At 37.2% G+C, this 22403-nt stretch overlaps 1 protein-coding gene across 5 annotated transcripts in view; it reads right to left on the bottom strand.

The window, feature by feature from the left end:
- Positions 1-22403, bottom strand: part of LOC136854599 (ankyrin repeat and protein kinase domain-containing protein 1-like) — a 66649-nt gene that overhangs the window by 16254 nt on the left and 27992 nt on the right. Inside the window, exon 1 of one of the 5 annotated variants that reach the window (XM_067131045.1) lies at positions 3464-3928. The exons of 3 other annotated variants lie outside the window; for them this stretch is intronic. The gene's annotated coding sequence lies outside the window, so the exon portion shown is untranslated. Of the gene's footprint in view, positions 1-871; positions 924-3463; positions 3929-22403 lie in introns of those variants that run through there. One more of the 5 variants, XM_067131049.1, reaches the window with a different exon arrangement.

Here is a 22403-nt window from a genome sequence, read left to right on the forward strand (position 1 = left end):
CAATTGCAGGCATGACGAGAAGAAATTTTATTATACACACACACACACACACACACACACACACACACACACACACACACACACACACACACATATATATATATATATATATATATATATATATATATATATATATTTTTGTGTGTGTTTTATATATATATATATATATATATATATATATAGAGAGAGAGAGAGAGAGAGAGAGAGAGAGAGAGAGAGAGAGAGAGAGAGAGAGAGAGAGATAGGCGTAAGCAGCTGATAGTCTCGTGTTACTTTGACCTTGACTGAGGATTATATCAAGTATATTGTCACTCTGCTCCCTGTGAAATCCTCAAAACAAAATTGCAAAGGTTGATTCCTTTCAGCGATCAGTCAGGTTTACTACTTTTGTATTACTAGGTTATTTGCAGGGAGAAAAAAACAGTCTATTGTGTACGAAAACTATTATTTTTGACGTGCTGATGAAAAAAAAATTTAAATATCTCCTGTCGACAAATAATTGAAGCACGATAAATAAATTCAAAGCGTAAACAAAACTACATGCAGGTATGCAACATCAAAACACACGAGGTAAAGTTCTACGAAAACTATGTGATCCAAAAAAAAAAAACAGCGACTGAACGTCTTTGTTGATGTGTACTGTTTACGCGGTAGTCCCGTGGTTTAAATTCAATAAATACGTAACCTAAACAAAAACAATATTCCATGAATAACTTCTAGCATAATTCATTAGTTCATCAACCACTGGAAGACGACCAAAACGTATAACCGACCACAACAACATATTCACGTGCAAAAACAACCGAAGCAATGAACCGACCAATCGAAAACGTGTTAGGTGCAAAACACAACCTGAGCACAGTCAACCAACCGCCGTGTACGGGCGTCTCAGGATAGCTCAGGAGAAGAGGCTTGAACACGTCCCACTGGCAAATGCAACAGAGCTCTATCTCGAAGACGCTGATGCAGCTGCTGCTACGCAATATGCTCTTGGCAACGATAACGCTGGTATATTTAGCACTGAGTATATATTAATTATTATGATCACCAACTGATGGAATAACAGATGCAGTTTTTATTACCTAGACCTAACAGTTACAACGATAGTATAAAAAAAATGAAACCCAAATTATTTCTATTTTCATAGAGGTCTTGATAATGTGCACAAATATCACTGTCAATAATAATAATAATAATAATAATAATAATAATAATAATAATAATAATAATGTTGCCATAGACAAAGATACGTACTCTACGAAGCTGATGTTCTAATAATCGAGGTTAAGAAACCTAGTCAGCGCCAGGATAGGTGATCCCCATGGAATGCAAGGGTATCATCAACTGGTCACACAAACTCTAAAGGGTACGCCAGCTCTGCGAAACTTAATGGGAAAAGGGCGAACGACAGCACCTTATATATAACTAATATATTTAGAAACATAGGTACAACACCTTGATAGTTTTCTTGTACACAAAACTAAAAACGGAAAAGGCAAGTTAGGAAGACGGTTGGGGTCTAGCCAAGTAGAATGAGACAGGCCTCATGAAGGAGGAAAGATTATATGGCAGGAAAAAGAGAAGCATGAAAAACATTCCTGAGTTTAGCAGTATGAGGAAAGAAAACAATAACTGAACCGTGAAATCAAACGATTACTGAATTTCAAAGAGTATATTTATGAAGAGGTTGCCCAAAATGTTATGAGACTGGAGCAAAGTACTAGAGAGTAACTATAAAGATAGACAGAGAATGGCCTTTGATCAGCGTGACGTTTAAGAATGAAAATCCGAATTAAACAAAAAATCCTCATCCACAACTAACATACATAAACAGTACGAAATAACGAGCATTCTTCAGTCTTGGCAAAGATGAGGACAGGATTGTAAACTGAACTCTCACATACACTTCCCAGAACGTGGTTTCGCCAGAGGAAACAGACACAGGAAAAACTGTAGTGTCCGTGCACAAACATATTGAAGACTTGTGGATGTGAATTCATATGTGTATACATATTTGTAGTTCTTATGTGCGAGTGAGTGACTACGAACGTGCAGGTGTTTGTATGTTTTAATTCTTTACGTGATGCTTGGGAAGTTTATGGAACTTTACACACACACACACACACAAACACACACATATATATATATATATATATATATATATATATATATATATATATATATATATATATATATATATATATATATATATATATATATATATAGAGAGAGAGAGAGAGAGAGAGAGAGAGAGAGAGAGAGAGAGAGAGAGAGAGAGAGAGAGAGAGAGAGAGAATGTGTGCTATTGATAAGTTATTGTTAAGCTGACACTTGAAGCAATCATACTGAACACGTGTTTTTCGAGGCAACGTGGCGAGCTTCAAGTATACTTTTTAAAATGGACTGAATACCCATATAAGCAACTGGAAATAGCCTACTCACGCAGCTCTCATCACTGTGAAATATAAGAAGAGATAAAACACATGACTGTAAGTAGCACGTGTGCAGAGGGAGCATAACATTTTTGGGGGGATATTGGGGGAAATTTCAAAATATGAAAAATTAATACTTAAAATCTTGTGTAACAGGATAAACACATAGCCTACATACAACTCTATTTCAAGCGTGTATAATTTTCATTCAATTATTCCCGAACCGAACATACTCATCTGATTGCAAAATCCTAATCCATAAGCAATATAAGTAACATCTAAGAATTACAGATCCAAAGCTATATATATATATATATATATATATATATATATATATATATATATATATATATATATATATAGGCTTTGTATATATATATTAAAATGATGCAAATGTTTTATCTAATGCAGCCAAGTAACAAGATATTGACTACTACATGAACTTGGAAAAAAAAAGTCTGTCTCAAGGGCCACTTTCCTAATGTTATCAGCAAGATGATTTACACAATATATCAATGACAGTACTTGCTTACTGGCATTCCCCACGTCCTTTATTTATTACAATTAGCCCTTGCTTTCACAATAATAATAATAATAATAATAATAATAATAATAATAATAAAATAATAAACAAGGATAAAGAAAGGTTGCATAAGCACCGGGCGAAATGTCAAGTGTGTTCTGAGAGCCCCAAAGGAATAAAAATTCTTGGCATTACAAAAGGTGCCTAAGAAAACTAATTTTCCAACGTATTATTTATATCAAAATACGCAACAAGATCATCATTCTGAATAGCCTATTACACGAGATTCGCAAAACCACACAACAAAAGAACAAAAAAATCGAGGACAGCCCAGACGATGACGCTGCATCAACAACAGCACACTGAGTTGAAAATCCTCGTTTGAAATAAAGTCTGAGTCGCCCTTAGCATACGCTCCCTGTGGCTCAGGCCACAAACCGCAATAGACTAAGCGTACCACAGTACCACAGCTCATGATGTTAAATTCGTTACCATTCTTTGTCCTCACCTTTATTAGGTAATGTGTAAATTCTCCTTTAAAACCGGTATCCTGAATATCCAGATTATCGCAAACTTGTAAATGGGACTAATTCTTCCCTCTTCTTTCTTCAGCTACTCGTCTCGATGTTTACACTTCAGCTGCAATCCCCTGAGTCGGACAAGGTGGGAGTCCCCCAGCCGTTTAGTAATTGCTCACTGGAGCAACTCGAAGCAAATCAAGAGTTTCAAATGTAAAAGTTCAAAGTCACTATTACAAATCGGCCTAATTCCGAAATATCTTCGGGAGCACGTGGTTCTCAGCCATCATAGGTCAAACAACAGAGAGCTGCATGTGCGTGTCGACTCGACTGGATGATGTGGAGTTGCCGACGGACTTCCTCCACAGGAACACCTGATTCAACGTCTGTTCACGCCAGACCTGAACTGCATACTGAGTCTGAATGAAGTTCGTACATTGGAAACACTGACTGACGCGACGCGAGGAGAGGGAGGGAGGGAGGGAGAGAGAGAGAGACCAAGTCTAGAGGAACCAGTATGATAACACCTGCGGGTTTTTTTTTTTTTAAGCTTCTCTCTCCAACGCTGATGAGACCTTGAACTTGGCGGCTGAGGCAGGATAGATTTAACGAATGGCAAAACCAAAGGCCGGGTTCAAGGAACGAGACCTTCAGAAAATTCCTCTGAAAGCGGCGGATTTTTGGTCGACTTTCTGGTGCATAAATGCACTAATCGACTTGCACATAAAATAGGCGAACTCTACCTTGTTTTGTAACTTAAAGAAAGTTAAGTATACCTTAGTTTTAACAGACCACTGAGCTGATTAACAGCTCTCCTAGGGCTGGCCCGAAGGATTAGACTTATTTTACGTGGCTAAGAACCAATTGGTTACTTAGCAACGAGACCTACAGCTTATTGTGGAATCCGAACCACATTATAGCGAAGAATGAATTTCTATCACAAGAAATAAATTCCTCTAACTCTTCATCAGCCGGCCGGGGAATTGAACTCCGGCCCATCGAGTGACAGAAAACTAATATTTTATATATTAAGGTGTTTGACATTGAAAAGTATACTTTTACTTCTCCACGTACTTCGAAAAACATATGTTCAGTATGATTGCTTCAAGTGTCAACAATAACCTATCAATTAGCACACATGCTCTCTCTCTCTCTCTCTCTCTCTAAATATAAATATATATATATATATATATATATATATATATATATATATATATATATATATATATGTGTGTTATATATATATATATATATATATATATATATATATATATATATATATATATATATATATTCCATAAGCTGGCATGCATTACATAAAAAGAATTATTCCATACAAAAATACCTGCACGTTCGTGAAGTCATTCACCCACACATACAAACTACATAAATGTATACACATAAACAAGTCTTCAATGTATTTATGCATGTACACGGATGTTTTGGCCTAAATCCATTCCCTCTGGCGAAACCACGCTCTGGAAAGTGTGTCCGTGGGTGTTCAGCTTACAATCCTATCCTCATCTTAGCCAAGGTTGAAGAACACCCGTTGTTTCATGTTGCGTACAGATGTTATTTGGGGATGAGGATTACTCTTTTTCATTTGAATTTCCATTCTTAAGCATTTTACGTCAAGCCAATCAAAGGCTATTCTCTAACGAGAAAGAACTTTCAGCTTTACTCTGTCTCTGAACACTACCACGGAGAACACAACGCTTACCAGACACTTGGGACGATCGCACAGCCATTCTTCTCCCAAACATCACATTTAGTAATATTCGTTGAAAGGGCGAAAGAAGATCACCTTCCAGCACAACTCAGTATGCAAGAATAATAATGTTACAAACGACTAAAGCCTCCCACGGAAGACCAACATAAAAAAAGTTCTAAAAATAACGCCAGATATCTTTCCTGAAGGCAGCAAAGGCAGGAGCAGGCACCCAAACTTAATTTTTAAATAGAATAGATTAAAAAAAAAATGGGCACAGTCGGGGACAAGACTGTCAAGCTAAACTCTGCGAGAATAAGCATGTCACACAGTCAACATGTTTTATCTTCGAGATCCTGCATTCTTTAGAAATAAACGGCTCAAATGCAGAGACGTGACTCAAGGCAGGTTATGGAACAGAAGGCGAAGAGTGAGTTGCAGTGCAACTCTGTCCAAGAAAGCTATAAAAAGTTCAGTGCAATGTTATTAAAAAAAATGGTGGTGTCTGTGTGTGTGTGTGTGTAAGAGAGAGAGAGAGAGAGAGAGAGAGAGAGAGAGAGAGAGAGAGAGAGAGAGAGAAATTGTACCTCTATTACAAGGTATTCCTAATTCTTTTACGGGTGCTATATTTCACCCAATGTGCCACTGAAATGAGGAAAAAAGTTATGTAAATCCTCTAAGATGTCCGGGTAAAAATCACCAACCAGCACCATCTCTTATTTATCTTACTCCATTAAGATCTGCAATCTACTGGCTACTAACAACGGTGCCCTTTTTTCCTCCTTATATTGTAAATCTGTAATTCTCTCTGATTAACCTGCTCTTCCTTCTTCTAACTGGCGTCTACTGAACTTAGTTTCCAACGGCTCCTCTCCTTTTTCTTCCCAACGTCTTTGTTTTTCCTTCTTCTTCTTCTTCTTCTTCCTCAGGGTTGGAAAAGATGAAGGCATTACACAGCCCGTCCATTTGGCCTTCACATTAAAACAGAATACATCAGATATGACGTCAGTGAATACCCTTTAGAAGGCTTTTGTTGCAACTCCTATCAAGGGGGAACAACAGGCAAGAAGCCTTCCCAAATACGGAAAAAATATTTCTTCATGGGATACGTCCTGTCACATATCAAACAGGTTTCCGTATTCCGACGAAGAAGAGCTCATCAGTATGAGAATGGCGATGATGCTATGCAAATACTGTATGCGGATGCTGGTGTCATGCATCAGATCATAGTTATATAACCCTAAGTCACATTTATTATTCTGCGTATGTGTGTGTGTGATACTGTCGCACTATATGCAACATAAGACAAAAATACCTAAATCGCAGTGTCCATACATGACGTAATAACTACTTCATTTGTTGCGGTCTCTTGAAACTACACAAAGAGCCTTATCTAAAAATAAATCACAGTTCTTGAGAACTGTTGCTGTACACGTTAATGACTAATATTCCTCGGGCGGCAGGAGAAATCCAAGGTCTGCCATAATGATAAGTCTTCTCAATACCGTGGAGCAATGGTGTCTTGTAACATGCTTTTACAACCTACGACAAGATTTAAAATAACGTAACTTCTACTTTTATGGAATACCTTTATCCACTCGAGCGTTCCGAGACACAAAAAAATTTTGTATTCGAAATACAAACTCATCAGTTTAGAGCAAAAAAATTAAGAAGAAAAGACACTTCTGAAGTAGTAAATTAAAAACGTAGCACAAGATTGCACGTAACCAAGAAAAAAGAAATCTAATTGCATTAACATATGATCCTCCGTGAAAACCGCAAAACAGCTGTTTACTGATTAACACGGCGAGGAAACCTACCAGATATAATTACCGTGTCACGCGCTTTGGAAGCCCTAAAGACATTTAATATATTTAAACTACAGTTACTCATTTTACAAACAAAATTACAGATCGAGAACCCTTCTAACATAATGTTCTATACCTCGACTGGGGACTTAAAGTATCATGTCAATGTGTTTATTATATTTAAATACCATAATTCCGAGAATTCCAACACTACAATTTTAGAAAATGAACAGTCTGAATTTACTTTACCTTGAATTATCGAGCATCTATCACATTTGGGACAGTAAGAATTGTACATACATCATACACACACACACAAACACATATACATATAATATATATACATATATATATATATATATATATATATATAATTATATATACATAATTATATATATATTATGTATATATATATATATATATATATATATATATATATATATATATATATATATATATATATATATATATATATATATATATATATATATATATATATATATATAATATCCGATGGATGTAGGCACGTTACGTTGAAACCCGTTGTGGGTCTCTTGATCTAGTGGGTGAACTAGATACGTAATAGTTAAATGAATCTGGCAGCCCTTAACCAAGTGGAAACAGGGAAAGGGCTGGCAACCTTATCCCAATTATCTGCAGCCGGGAGGTTAACATCTGTGCAGCCATTCCCTTCAAGAGGAAAAGGTTAACACTTTATGGAGCCATTCCCAAGAATATATATATATATATATATATATATATATATATATATATATATATATATATATATATATATATATATATAGTCTCTGTGCAAGAGGATTATGTAATAATTTTCCACATTATTCTGCATCTAATATAAAAATAATACATTTTATATATATATATATATATATATATATATATATATATATATATATATATGTGTGTGTGTGTGTGTGTGTGTGTGTGTGTGTGTGTGTGTGTGTGCACGTGTGTATTACATCAAATAGAGGATTCTTTATAAAACAATCAAACAGAATGTAAAAGTATGTAACCCAGACGGACTTGCTATTCACATCACGCTACCAGTCAATGCTCCCATTTTGGGTATGAAAAAGCACGATTGTGCTGAACGAGGATAATTTTATGCACAATACCACGTTTCCCCTTGCTCTAGAAACTGTAGTCCACCATTATTAGTCCACCATTATCCCCAAATTTACTCTCACTCTCCTTGTGACTCTATATCCATATCTATATCTATAAAGCTGACAAGAGATGTTTTGTGAAGAGGTAGGTCTATTGTAGCACTGCCTAAAACTTCAAGTTCTAACACATTACCTGGTCCCGTGTCCAGGTCTTGCTTTAGCATTCTGAAGGACGTTGCACTTGATCAATGTATACAGTGTTTAAACTAATAGACTTCTTATTTCGTTCTTGCCTTTCTTCCACAAATACCGAACTAGCCTAACAGCTACTGACAAGAGTTCAGTCCTTCAGACAGAACGTCTTTGGTCCCTTTTCCTACGAGACCGAGTGTGACCCTGCTAATGTAAGTTGTGAATTAGGACCCAAATGGTTAAACTGGCTATGGTGGATAACAGCCAAGTAGCGAAGGGCATGGGCATGGCAACCACCTCAACCCATAAATAACTGCTAAAGGAACTGGAAGGTAAACCCTCTGGAGTCACCACAACTCCCCTTTAGAAGACCTGTCAGGTGAAAACACAACGCCCACTTAGATATACATACATATACATACATATATATACTTATATAAACATTGGAAAGCCTCCATATGTTACGCAATATATTTACCCTATACCCTCTGGCAAGTTTATTTACAAGTGCGTACATATTATTCTTGTCACACAAATGTCTTTCAGTCCGGTAATTCGCTGTTAAACCGAAGCCTATATTGGCATCTAAAATCCCTAGGGACATCTTACTAAAAACTTATGACGAAAACAAATGCCAATGTCATGAATATCATTGGGTTTTACCAAATTTATTTCCACAGCTATCAAAAGGAAGTTACGGTTACAAAACCAAATGAAAGTGTTCACAGACACCGCACTCTATCGAAAGGCACTGAAGTGTTTTTACAAATCCTTATCAACTAATATGAAATGGCGTGGGAGACTCAAGCACTTTTGGAGTAAAAATAATAATGAAACACGGAATCATAATCAATTTTTGCATTCTCCTGTGACCTACTTGGAAATACCTTTAACTCTTTCTATTTCCGATATTTACAGATAAATTACGATTATGGCAGAAAAAATGACATTGGTGGTATTTTTCTGAAACAATCAGCTTAATCTGATTAGATGCTGTTACGGTCTGCCCACTGTGTAGGTTTTCATCAAGTGGATACTCAAGTGAACATCAAATATTTGGCGTATTCGAGTGTTTAGACACTATGTTGTAATCTATCTCATCCTCTCTCTCTCTCTCTCTCTCTCTCTCTCTCTCTCTCTCTCTCTCTCTCTCTCTCTCACACACACACACACACACACAACAGTTAACATGGAAAACGTCATAACGGTTAATATCTGTCTTATCTACACGCACACACACACAAAAAATATATATATATATATATACATTTGTGTGTGTATGTATATATTTGTATATATATATATATATATATATATATATATATATATACATATATATATATATATATATATATATATATATATATGTGTGTGTGTGTGTGTGTGTGTGTGTGTGTGTGTGTGTGTGTGTGTGTGTGTGTGTAATAAGAGAAAAATGATGGGGGTGGCCGCACGCATTAAAGTGGCATAACATTCCTTAGTATATTTCGAGATGCCTACAATAGGAGTTAATAGGATTTAGACTGAGGAGGTAGGAGATATAACAGTTGCTTTGTCAAGGGAAGAATAGTGTGAACTAAAACAAAATGAAAGTTTGTTCACCAACTGTTTGTCTTAAAAGTTCTGGAAGAGAGAAGGGACATGGACCTAGGAACTTTTCATGAAAAAACTCTGGAACAGTAGACGAAACAAATGTCCTAACTAAATGACCGTTTAGTATTTTTATGGATGATAACAGACGTCCAGGAAATGAGAGATACATAGGCAATTTGTACGGATAAGAAAACTGTCGTGAATGAACTGTACATGGCTGACGCTTGCAAATGATACAATGCTATTTGGCATTAATGATGATAAGCTACAAATACTAATACTGTACAAGAGTTTTAAGTGTTTGTGAGGGAAGAAATTTTGTTGTGAAATTACGTTGAAGCCAGGAGGTTTGGTCTGATTTATGAAATATAGGCTGACAAGCCAAGTACTGGGGCAAATTTGGCCATTCAGTGCTTAAGACAGCGAAACGAGAGAGCTGGAGTGGTTGGACAAGAAAAAAACAAGTAAACAACGCGCCGAAGTTTCTTCGGCGCAATCGAGTATTCTGTATAGCGAATAATGCTGTATGAAACCTTTGGCCACGGTCCATGAAACTCTCAGCCGCGGCCCATGAAACTTGCAGCCATGACCCGGTGGTGGCCTGTTGTTGGCACCTGTAGCGGTGCCAGACAGACGATCATGGCTAACTTTGACCTTAAATAAAATAAAAACTACTGAGGTTAGAGGGCTGCAACTTGGTATGTTTGATGATTAGAGGGTGGATGATCAACACACCAATTTGCAGCCATCTAGCCTCAGTAGTTCTTAAGATCTGAGGGCGGACAAAAAAATTGTGGACGGACTGACAAATAGCCATCTCAATAGTTTTCTTTTACAGAAAAAAAAATTATCTATAAAACAAAGGAGATGAAGTACAAGGACCTCAAAGTGGAACTTGGAGAAAACCCAGCTGCACTCAGAAGCCACTGGTAGGGGTGCTTTGCACCAAGATTGAAGAAAGGAAGAGAGAATGGAGGTAAAATAAAAGGCTAAAAAGTGGGTGCAGCTAGTGGCTGAAGTGACGATGCAAACATCCCACACAGTAATGCCTTTAGTACACCAAGCGAGGCACACTGACAGCACACTTACCCCTCTAAAGGGGCCATGATTATGGACCAATTACTGATCTTAGGAGATGAAGTGGCATATTTGGAAATCACTGTCATGGCTGATAGTAAGATGAGTGACCTCAATCACAGACAAAGTGGAGTCGGGAAGGCAGAAGCAGGCGTGCATGTTTTTTTTTATAAGAAATGTTCACAGAAATGTAAAATGGAATGTTTGAAAGGGACAGTTGAATCAACGCTTGTTTGGAGAAGTGAAGTGTGGATGTTGGAAACAAATAAAAAGGAATTGGGTAGAACATTTTGGAATGAACTGCCTGTGTAGTACAAGTAGACTAACAAGGTCGACAGAGAGATAAATGATGGTGTGTGGCAAAAATGCATAAAAAATTTAGACATGTAAAAAGATGAATCCCTGATTTGGGAAGTTCTGATTGCAGGGAGAAAATAAGAGATTCGGTCTAGTGAAACGAATGTCCGAGTCGAACGCCATTAGAGTAAAAAAAGGAAATTTGGAAAATACTACGTAGATATGGTGGCAGCAGTGTTTGCGACAAGAGTGCAAGACAGTGAACTGGAGAAGTGATGTATGATGTAATGATTTTCCATACGTGTTCATCATTCATTCAACAGATATAGGATGAATACGACAGGGACTGTTTATTTGTTTTTCTCTGGGACATCCCCATTAGAGGAAATCTGCCCTAAAATGGAAGACTGCAATACCTGCAAAAATACAAAACTGAGAAAAATGGTAGATAATACAGTTTTCCCTTGCCTTACTGCTGACTTTACAGATACTGCAAATGGGACCTCCTAAATACTAGTGGAAAGTATTAAAGAATCATTCTGAAACTGTATTAACTTGTGTATTAGTGTTTCACCAGCCCAATAAGTGGCATATCTCAATTTCGAAAATTTTGCAGATAGTGCAGTTTTCTATTTAAGGGCAGAAGTAGCCTCACCACAGACGGATTCTAGGTTCGATCCCTAAGCGAACCAGAATGCTTTGAGTGTAAACTTTTAAATCATACCACCCCTACATTACATAACCTGGAAGTTAGTCAACTATGGTAAGATGCAGCTCGGATAGAGGATCTTGAAGGTAGAATTTCAAGCCAAGGACTAGCTCAGATCATGAAAAAACCCATAAGATGAAAAAGAACGAGGAGAGAGAGAGAGAGAGAGAGAGAGAGAGAGAGAGAGAGAGAAAGAGAGAGAGAGAGAGAGAAGAATAAAAGTAACCCAAAGTTTCCTAATGTCATGAAACTTAACAAAAGTTTCATACCAAATTTCTCTGAAATACATAATAGTGAACATTACTCAACACAGAATTCAATTTCTTAGGATGAATTCCTAACATGGGACTAAAGATGAGAATGGTTAACGCATGTCTAAGATAGAATCCGCATACAGTACATAATACTTACAGAGATACTTCCCAATAAACAGGAAATGACCACCTGTTATTTTCTCAGATGAATTCCTCCGTTTATAGCTCTACCGTGAGACTTGATACACTCCTGACTGCCTCATGTCCCTAAGAAACAGGAGGACTGGGCGTAGCGTAGGGTTAATGAACCTCAAACACACACACACACACACACTTCAAAAGCCACTAGCCAGACTAAACACGGTGGCGTTTTTTTTTTTTTGACGACCCGGCGGGAAGATCCCTCTACAATTAGCTGCAAGGAATATTCTTCAGTCCATAGAACGAGGTATGCAGGAACACCCGAAAGAGAATTTGAAAAATACCATTAGATACATCCCAATAATATAAATTAAGTGGCCAGCAAAATGGAGGGAGAATCTGAGACGCACTTAATTTGCTGCAAACAAACCTAGAATCAAAATCAGGTGGTTGGTGTTCAAGTAATCACAGAGAACAGAAGAATCTTTCAGACTAGAGCTTAAATGGCTTACTTTCATCAGAGGTGAAGAAACTATATCAGGGTATTTCCATCACGAGCATATGTACAGACAAAAGACCGTTGCAATGGAGATAAAGTTAAAATGAAAACAATCAAGAGGTTGTTGGCAAAATATCTATATATGAATTAATCAAGAGGCCAGGTATATGCAAAAGTTGCGTATAATTCACAAGACTGAACACGGAATAAAACTTACTTCATTTTAAATGTTAATGATGATATCCCTCCTCCACACACACACACACACACACAAACATATGGAACGCCAAATGATGGTGAACAAAGAATATATAAAACAAATCAAATATTCCTAAATTAATAAAAATCTAAACGGGACAAATTTCACAAGAGCTGACCGTAACTTTGACCACAAACTGGTATTTGCTAAAGGTAAAACAGTTACTTCAAAGATTAACCTGTCAAGATTTCAGCATTACTGTACTTAACCCACGACCTCCCGATGTCAGTTATGCAACCTTCAAAACGGAAATCCTCAGTTAATTACGTAAAAATCACCAGGTCTTCAAAATGACCCGTTATTACAACGTCCATATCATCTCCGCAGTCTGAGAAACCTGTCATCTCCAAGACAGTTGTGTCGAACCAATTGGAAATGCTCATCCTTTCGCTTGTAAAATCAGATATACATTTGTAAGACGTTCTTTGCCCCTTAGCGCAGGGGGAAAAAATAAATAAAACCTAAGCAGCTGAAAAAGGAAGCGACCAGGATATTTCTGCCACATTTCACATTTCGATTTTTAAAATGATGGAATGGGATTATAAATCTTAGGCCTAAGGCCAAGCGCTAAAAGGGAAATTGAGAGCAAAAAGGTTTGAAAGGTGTAACAGGAGGAAAACCTCGCAGTTGCACTGTGAAACAACTGTGAGGAGCGGGTGGGAAGTAAGATGTTAAAAAAGAAAATACGAAAGGAGGTACAGTAAAAGGAATGAATGGAGTTGCCCACGGCACTCCCCCCCTGCGGGAATTTTTCAAATGATACTGAGGGTCTGAGATAATCATAAACTGTCACGGGGAGGGCGGAGGGGGGATTTAGGAGATATGCTTCTGAGTCCGTTATTCGTGTCGTTCGATAATCTGCTGCAACAACAGATCATGTATAAAATCAATAAATTACTCTCGTCTTTTGGCATTATCTCTGGTAATGCCTAATTCGATAATCTTATCTAAATAAATACTTCATATTCAATTGCCTAAGTATTTAATCTGCAGTACATCAAACGATAAGTTCCAACTCGTGGGGAGAGAGATATCGGATAGACCCATCAGGCAAATTATCACTGATGTGAATCACTTTCAAATCAGATAATAAAAAGGCCTCAAATACTTGCTATCTCGATCTCAAAACCGAAAGTGGAAAGAGCCACATTTGTGCTCAGTGTGTGTGTGTTTTTTTTTAATATAACCGTTCTCCAAAGTACAACCTTCGCGGCTTAGGTCTAGCCATACACATAGCTACAAACATTCATATACTGTCACTGTTTTATATATATATATATATATATATATATATATATATATATATATATATATATATATATATATATATATATATAAAAAAGACATAGGTTAGAATGCAATCTAGAAATAAGGTAAAATTACTAGTTTCAAATCATTAGTTATAAAGCACTTGTACGTTTACCTGTGTACTGCGTTATCTGTGTACATTTACAGAAAACGTGAAAAATTCTTGGGAGCAGAGAAAATGGGTCCCATAGATGCACTGAGGCGAGCATTCTCTCTCTCTCTCTCTCTCTCTCTCTCTCTCTCTCTCTCTCTCTCTCTCTGATTGATTGATCGATGATAGGGAAATTTGTATAAAAACACTAAAATAGGTAAAAATCTACAATCTAACTTGTGAACAAGTGACGAGAAAAACTTTAGCGCTGATCATTTGCTTGTATATGTACGGTGTCATTGACCAGTCGCTCAAATTTTTTAACATACAGCTGTTCGCCCGGACAAAAGGTGGATTCTACGTAAAAATCAACACAATGGTCACTGCCAAATTCAAACTGCTGATTCATAAATGAAAATCCTACGCTGTAAAACTTCCAAAACAGTGGCCACTAACGCACGAAAGGCTCATCAACAGCGTGTCAAATTCCCACGCACACTGCACCACTCACCTCTTGAGCTGCCTAAATAGTAAAACATCTATTAACATCTTTCTAAATCCTCCTCTCTTCCTTCCTCTGACACTTCTAACAATTGCACTCTTTTCACCAACCTAACATCTTCCATTCTTTCCACAAGACCAAACAATCTGAAAAATACTGATTCGTCATCTCATTGCGTCTATTACGTATCCACACATTTTTACCCCGATATATTCTTCTACACAAAGAGTTCATCGCATCAGTTTCACTTTTATTTCTTTGATTTGAATTCAAAATCAACAGGTAATCACTTAAAAAAATTAGCTTAACACTCCCTTCATACATACCCACTTTGGCTTACGTACACTATTCCAAGTTTCTTCTCTATCTTATGAACACATTCAGTTTCCTTTCTTATTCCCCTTGCCCTGTGACTCCCTTCTTTTCTTTACCTATATCATCCATTACAATTACTCCAAAATACACGATCTACCACTTACATTATTCCACCAATCATATTAATATCAACTGCTCAATCTTCCTGGTTTCACTTACCTCCAAAATCTTATCCTTGCTCATATTGACTAAACCTTTCTTCTATTCCTAATACATTCATTTTTTTTAAACGTATTTCAGCGGTTTCACCGTCCCTTATCAGTACCAATTCATCTGCAAACATAAACCACTCCATACTTTATTTACAGCCCTTTTCTTATCCCAAATTTTTGCCCTAGTGTCCTTTCTCCAACTCCTTCCATTACTCCATCCATAGTGATATTGAACAGCCATGGAGACATAACACACTAGTCTAAGATCCATTTTCACACCAAACCAGTCACTCTTCTGCATGAATACTTGAAAACTCTTCACTTCAACAGTACAAGCTATCACCCTCTCAGTAATTTACCTTCTGTACCATATATACATTTGCAGAATCCTCCACATTGTTTCTTCACTGATTCAGTACTAAGCCATTTCTGGATTCATGTGTGCCATATTCTGTTTCATAACAAACACTACATCCTCATGCTCTCTTCCTCATCTAAAACCACAATCTCCTTCTATTATCAGTCCTTTTCCCATCTGTTTAACTTTTCTAACAAAAATCCATCCATACGTCTTCACTAAAATTCAAAGTAACTTTATGCCTCTGTAATTCCTATAGTTATCTTTATCACCTACATCTGTACGCATCCCACATCTGGAGCCTTTCCCTTATTCAGACATATCTTACAAAACCTGGTCAGCCACTAAGTCACATCATTATCACACCTGTGATCACATAAACTTCTGGTGTCTCCAAAGTCTTCAGTCTCTTAATTGTTCTTCTTATACCCTTAAAATTCACATTCACAAGAATTCTCAACCTTACACTGCATTCTCAACATTACACTAACCCACACCACTTGTCTTCAAAATACTCACTCCATCGACCCAGAGGTCTATTCAGACAACTTTTGTCCATCTGGATCTTTGACACTGAACAGCAACTTTTTATATTATTCCTAATATTTTTATTCAAGCTCTTCTCTGTATTTTACTCACTTGCATTCTGTTTTCTCTCACTTTCTTCCTGGCTACACAGTCCAACCTCCTGTATACTTGTACAGGGCATTTTCTATATTCATGAATTTTCGCCTCAAATAACCTTCCTCCTCTCTTCACTAAACCTACACACACACACACACACACACACACACACACACACACACACAGGTTTTGGCCTAAGCCTCCTTAAGGAAATCAGTAACTGTCGGGCCAGCTTAAGCATGGGTATACCACTTTCGAGACATAGGCAACCTCTAGCATGGTAAGTTAATGCCTTTTTCATCGAAACTGGATTTCTGCCCACCTTCTGGGTGTTGGCCTAAGCCTCCTTAAGGAAATCGGTATCTGTCAGGACAGCTTAAACTTGGGTATACCCCTTTCGAGACATAGGCAACCTATAGCACGGTAAGTTAATGCCTCTGTCATCGAAACTGGATTTCTGCCCACCTTCTGGGTGTTGGCCAAAGCCTCCTTAAGGAAATCGGTATCTATAGGGCCAGCTTAAGCGTAGGTAAACCACTTTTGAGACGTGGGCAACCATTAGCATAGTAAGTTAATGCACCGTCATCGAAACTGGATTTCTGCCCACCTTTTGGATGTTGGCCTAAGCCTCCTTAAGGAAATCGTTATCTGTCGGGCCAGCTTAAACATGGGTAGTATACCATTTTTGAGACATAAGCAACCTCTACCACAGTAAGTTACTGCCTCTGTCATCGAAACTGGATTTCTGCCCACCTTTTGGGTGTTGGCCTAAGCCTCCATAAGGAAATCACTACCTGTCAGGCCAGCTTAAGCGTAGGTATACCACTTTCGAGACACACCTCTAGGTAATCCATAGCATGGTAAGTTAATGGCTATGTCATCGAAACTGGATTTCTGCCCACCTTTCAGGGTGTTGGCCTAAGCCTCCTTAAGGAAATCGGTATCTGTCAGACCAGCTTACGCGTGGGTATACCACTTTCGAGACACAGGCAAACTGTAGCACGGTTAGTTAATGCCTCTGTCATCGAAACTGGATTTCTGCCCACCTTTTCGGTGTTGGCCTAAGCCTCCCTAAGAAAATCGGTATCTCTTGGGCAGCCTGAGCGTGAGTATACTACTTTCGTGCCATAGGCAACTTATGGCACATATTAATAGATACAATAAGACATTATATATATACATATATATATATGCATATATATGCATACATAATAATTCACGCAATAAGGCGTAACCTGTATCCTTATGTATATTCTTGTAATACAAAACTCCACAACTGAAAATGTCGTTCAGTCCGAAGTCAGCCTTTCTCGCCACCGGCCCTTGCATAAGTCGAATGAAGGTAGCTTATGGGTACATAAGTGTGTGTGCGTGTGTGTGTGCGTGTGTGCGCGCCCGCATGTATATGTGTACATTATTCAAGATGAGAACACGTTCGTACGAAACCACCCAAAAGGTCCTGAACTTGCTGAGCAGCTTCCCACAAACCAGATGTGCTACCATGTAGTACACATACGATAAGAGAACCTACGAAAGAGAAGTGAAGTAACATTCTGATGATAAACAATGTAATCATGAGCATTAAGCCATAAAAAAAAAAAAAAATAAGGAAAACTGACGCACTCTAACAGAATCTACAAGGCAACTTGAGACCTGAAAGAATGAACAACTACGACCCTTCACTGTGTTTATCTTGGTGTCCGGCAAGGCGAGCAGCAAACGCTAACTTTCTAGGCACAAGCATTAATGGCGACAGCAGTTCCTTAGTTTTCTTTCTTTAAATCCTCAGCTGCATATCCTTATGGACAGAGTTAGACTATAAACCCAAGAGGGCTCCATATGGAAACCAGCTCGCAGATAGAGACAAGTTATAGATAAAGGTGACAAATAAATAAATACGAAGGAACAAAAAATAAAACCTATGCGCCTGAAATTCAGGAGACGTCTGGAGCAGAGAGCAGGGATGAATTTGCTCCTCGCTAAAACATTTGGAGATCAGAAGACTCCAGACTGCACTAGGCAAACTATTCCACATTTTAGTTGTTGCCAAGATAAAACTCCTAGTGAACTGAGTAGTGTTAAACGACACACTGTTAGCAGTCGCAGCCGCCTGCTTAGTGCTGCAAGCAAAAACAGCTAGGTCAGGTCACGAAGAGAGCAGAGGATGTCTGTTGTTGTGGTATTTTTACGCAACAAGCATAATGAACTCACTTCAAGTCTATGCAGGTGTTCCAACAACAAACGGGATTTCTTCTTTCCAAGGTCCAGCTCATAATGACCTTTGTTAACAAAGAGGAAACCGTAACATAAATCAATTCTGCTAAAACGTAAGCAACTACAGTACTGCAAGGTGAGCTCAAACAAAAGGAAAAAAATACTTACTGAAACACGGTTTCTTGAGAAAAAATTAACAAAAACTCATACAAAAAAACCGAGCAACAACATACCAGCTCAAGAATGCCAGTCAAAGCATTAATATGCAAATTAACCAGCGACGCTACCCAAAAAAAAAGTGGAAAATAAATCGCTCAAGAGCAAACTTCATTACGACAATAAAAATAAGAACCCAACCCCAAGATTCGCCCCAATAACATTAAAGCTCATCGTGGCAATAACAACTCCAAGACAAACTTTCACTATAATAGGAAAAGAAAGTCAGTAACCCAAAACAACGACACCAAAAAGCAACCCATTTTCGAGGGGAAAAAAATGTTAGACAAGCTCACAAATAAAAGTTAATAACTTATAACGACAGCAACACATTTTTACGCAAAAATAACAAAAATAATGTCAGACGAACTCACAGCAAAAACCACAAAAACAACCAAAAACAAGCTTGCAACGAAAAAAAAATAAAATAACGAAACCTATACAAGAACTCCCACCACCACCACTTACCAAAACATCGGCAAGAACCCACGTCTAGAGACGCGCTCACACGAAAATTCAAAAGAAAATAAAAAAAGAAGTTCTCACCTTCACACGACCTTCCAAGCAACGTGAACCCTTACCATAGGAACTTCCACAACAGCAACAGCCACTAAAAAAAATGGAAGACCAACTCTATCTCAACAACCTGTTCTGTTTGTTGATTATGGTTGCAATCGCCGCCTCCGCCTTCAACCGCTTCTTAACTCACACAGGTAAATCTCCAGTGAGGAATTAAGTCTGGGATACAAGAACATTATGTACATATACATACATACACATATATATATACATATATATACATATATATATATAAAATATTCAGTGAAGATCTGAGTCTTGAGTACATGAAATTACACACACACACAAACACACACACACACACACACACACACACATATATAGACATATATATATATATATATATATATATATATATATATATATATATATATATATATATATATATATATATATATATATATATATATATATATATATATATATATAATACATATACATTATATAAGAATATTTATCCCATCACCGTGACATTTTGCTATTGCCAGTCATTAACCTGCAACTGTCGTTTAATATCCAATTCGCTCTACCTCAAGAACATCTACAAAGGTGAATTATACTTTATAAACGATTCGGCATCAAATATTCATCGAACGCAAATAATGACGAAGGACAAAGAATCTTAAAATTAAACAACAAACGACAGAAATACAGGAATTTCCAGCAGTATAAGAACACAAAAGGAATTCTTAGGAAGATTACAAGAACGAACAAACAGGCCAACGGTCGGGTTTGTACCTTAAAGGCAGCATAGTAATGCTGGCAGGGCAGGGCAATGGGATGGGGGTGGGGAGGAGGGTATGTGTGGGGGGTAGAGGGGGGGGGTAGGAGCAGAGGCCAGTGGTCCACGTGACCACTCCTACCAGCTTTGTTTACCTAACGCCACCAGATTCCTGAGCGCAGGCAGGGTGATGTAAACAAACCACATATTTCTTCATATAATTTCAGTTATCCATTTATCTAATTTTTAAAATAAGTTTGGAATATGCTTTTTTTTTATTAATCTGATTTATCAAACTGGCGCAACGGCATCATACGTCATAGACGCCGTCGGAATATGCTACAATACTGTTTATACGTTTGGCCAATATAATGCATTCGGAACTACGCAAAAATCCTTATATATATATATATATATATATATATATATATATATATATATATATATATATATATATATATATATATATATATATATATATATATATATATATATATAAGCAATTAGTAAACATGAATTGCTTCAACAAGTTAACCTAAATCTCCTTTGATTGTCCTTAGTTAATAAAGAAATATTTTTTTTATTAAATCCGTATATTTATATAAAGTATACCAATATGATACATACTGGTACACACACACACACACACACACACACACACATATATATATATATATATATATATATATATATATATATACAGTATATTTGTGTAAACAAACATATAAATGTTGAAACAATAGTAAAATTTAAAAATAACTAAACAAACGCACTCAAGCCAAGCACAAGAGCCCATCGATGCAGTCTAATCAGAAGCTCTAAGAAGGTAACTGACCGTTGAAATTCAAGGAAGCCCTACAACTTCTTGACCTTACTGTACAGTGACCTTTGCTGACTGCCCGCGCACAGCACAGCAACCGCCACCCATACAAAATACAGTATAGTTTTAAAAATAGAGCAGAATACAGGATTTGGGCCAAAGACCAAGCGCTGGGACCTCTGAAGTCAAGCGGCGCTGAAACGGAAACTGACAGCAGAAAGGTCTGAAAGGTGGGTGGAAAGGAAGGTGGAGGAAAGTGAATATGAACGGAGGTACAGTAAAAGGAATGAAAGGGGTTGCAGCTAGGGGCCGAAGGGAAGCTGCAAAGAACCTTCAGTGATGCCTACAGTGCATCGCATGAGGTGCACTGACGGTACTAACCCCCTTAAGGGGAGAATAATTTTAATCCCCATTTCATAGACGACTGCCCGTATATGCCTTCAATCCTAAGTGAAATGGATGTGAGAGTAAGTGAATACATCCTACGGGAGTAGAGGATGGTCAAGTGAGCAGCAAAGAATCCATATGAGGATAAAAATAGTGGAAAATAGTACGACCCAAACAATAATTGCCATAACAAGGTCACTGCATATTTAAAAAAATGAAGTGTCTAATCCTTACATCTAAATACTAGCAGGAACATTAGCTAGATCTTTACGTAATCCATACATCAATAGCCAAAGGAAAATAACATTTTAAATGGAAGCAGTTAATAAATAGAAAAATCCATGCCCAAACAAGAGCAAAACTGAAACTGGGTCATCCGAAAGTTCGGATATCTTAAGATAACGAACAATAGCAATATGTATATAAAATGGGTCAAAGCACCATTAAATCTGATAAGTTGAATGCAACAGTTATCAATTCAAACGGCTGCATCCAAAAATAAATGACCCCATTCATCATATTATCCAAGTGAATATGGCTGAGGAAATAGGGCATCACATTGTCAAAATAGTAATCATTCAATAGGATCACACACTATTCCAGCGGTAGAAACTAAATTACAGAAAAAAACAATCCAGTTACCCTAAAAACACGAAAATTAGATATCGCAGCATGAAACCCAATCAGCAAATGGTAATACACTATCCATTTATACAGAAAGTAGCCCGAAAGAAGTGACCATTCAACACTCATTCAGATGGAACTGACAGCATATATATATATATATATATATATATATATATATATATATATATATATATATATATATATATATATATATATATATCTACTAGTCACTTTTTACCAGATACATATGTAACTGTAATATCCACAATGCCCTCTTAAACTCTCGAAT

The sequence above is a fragment of the Macrobrachium rosenbergii genome, chromosome 29 (assembly GCF_040412425.1).
Source record: "Macrobrachium rosenbergii isolate ZJJX-2024 chromosome 29, ASM4041242v1, whole genome shotgun sequence".
Lineage (NCBI taxonomy): Eukaryota > Metazoa > Arthropoda > Malacostraca > Decapoda > Palaemonidae > Macrobrachium > Macrobrachium rosenbergii.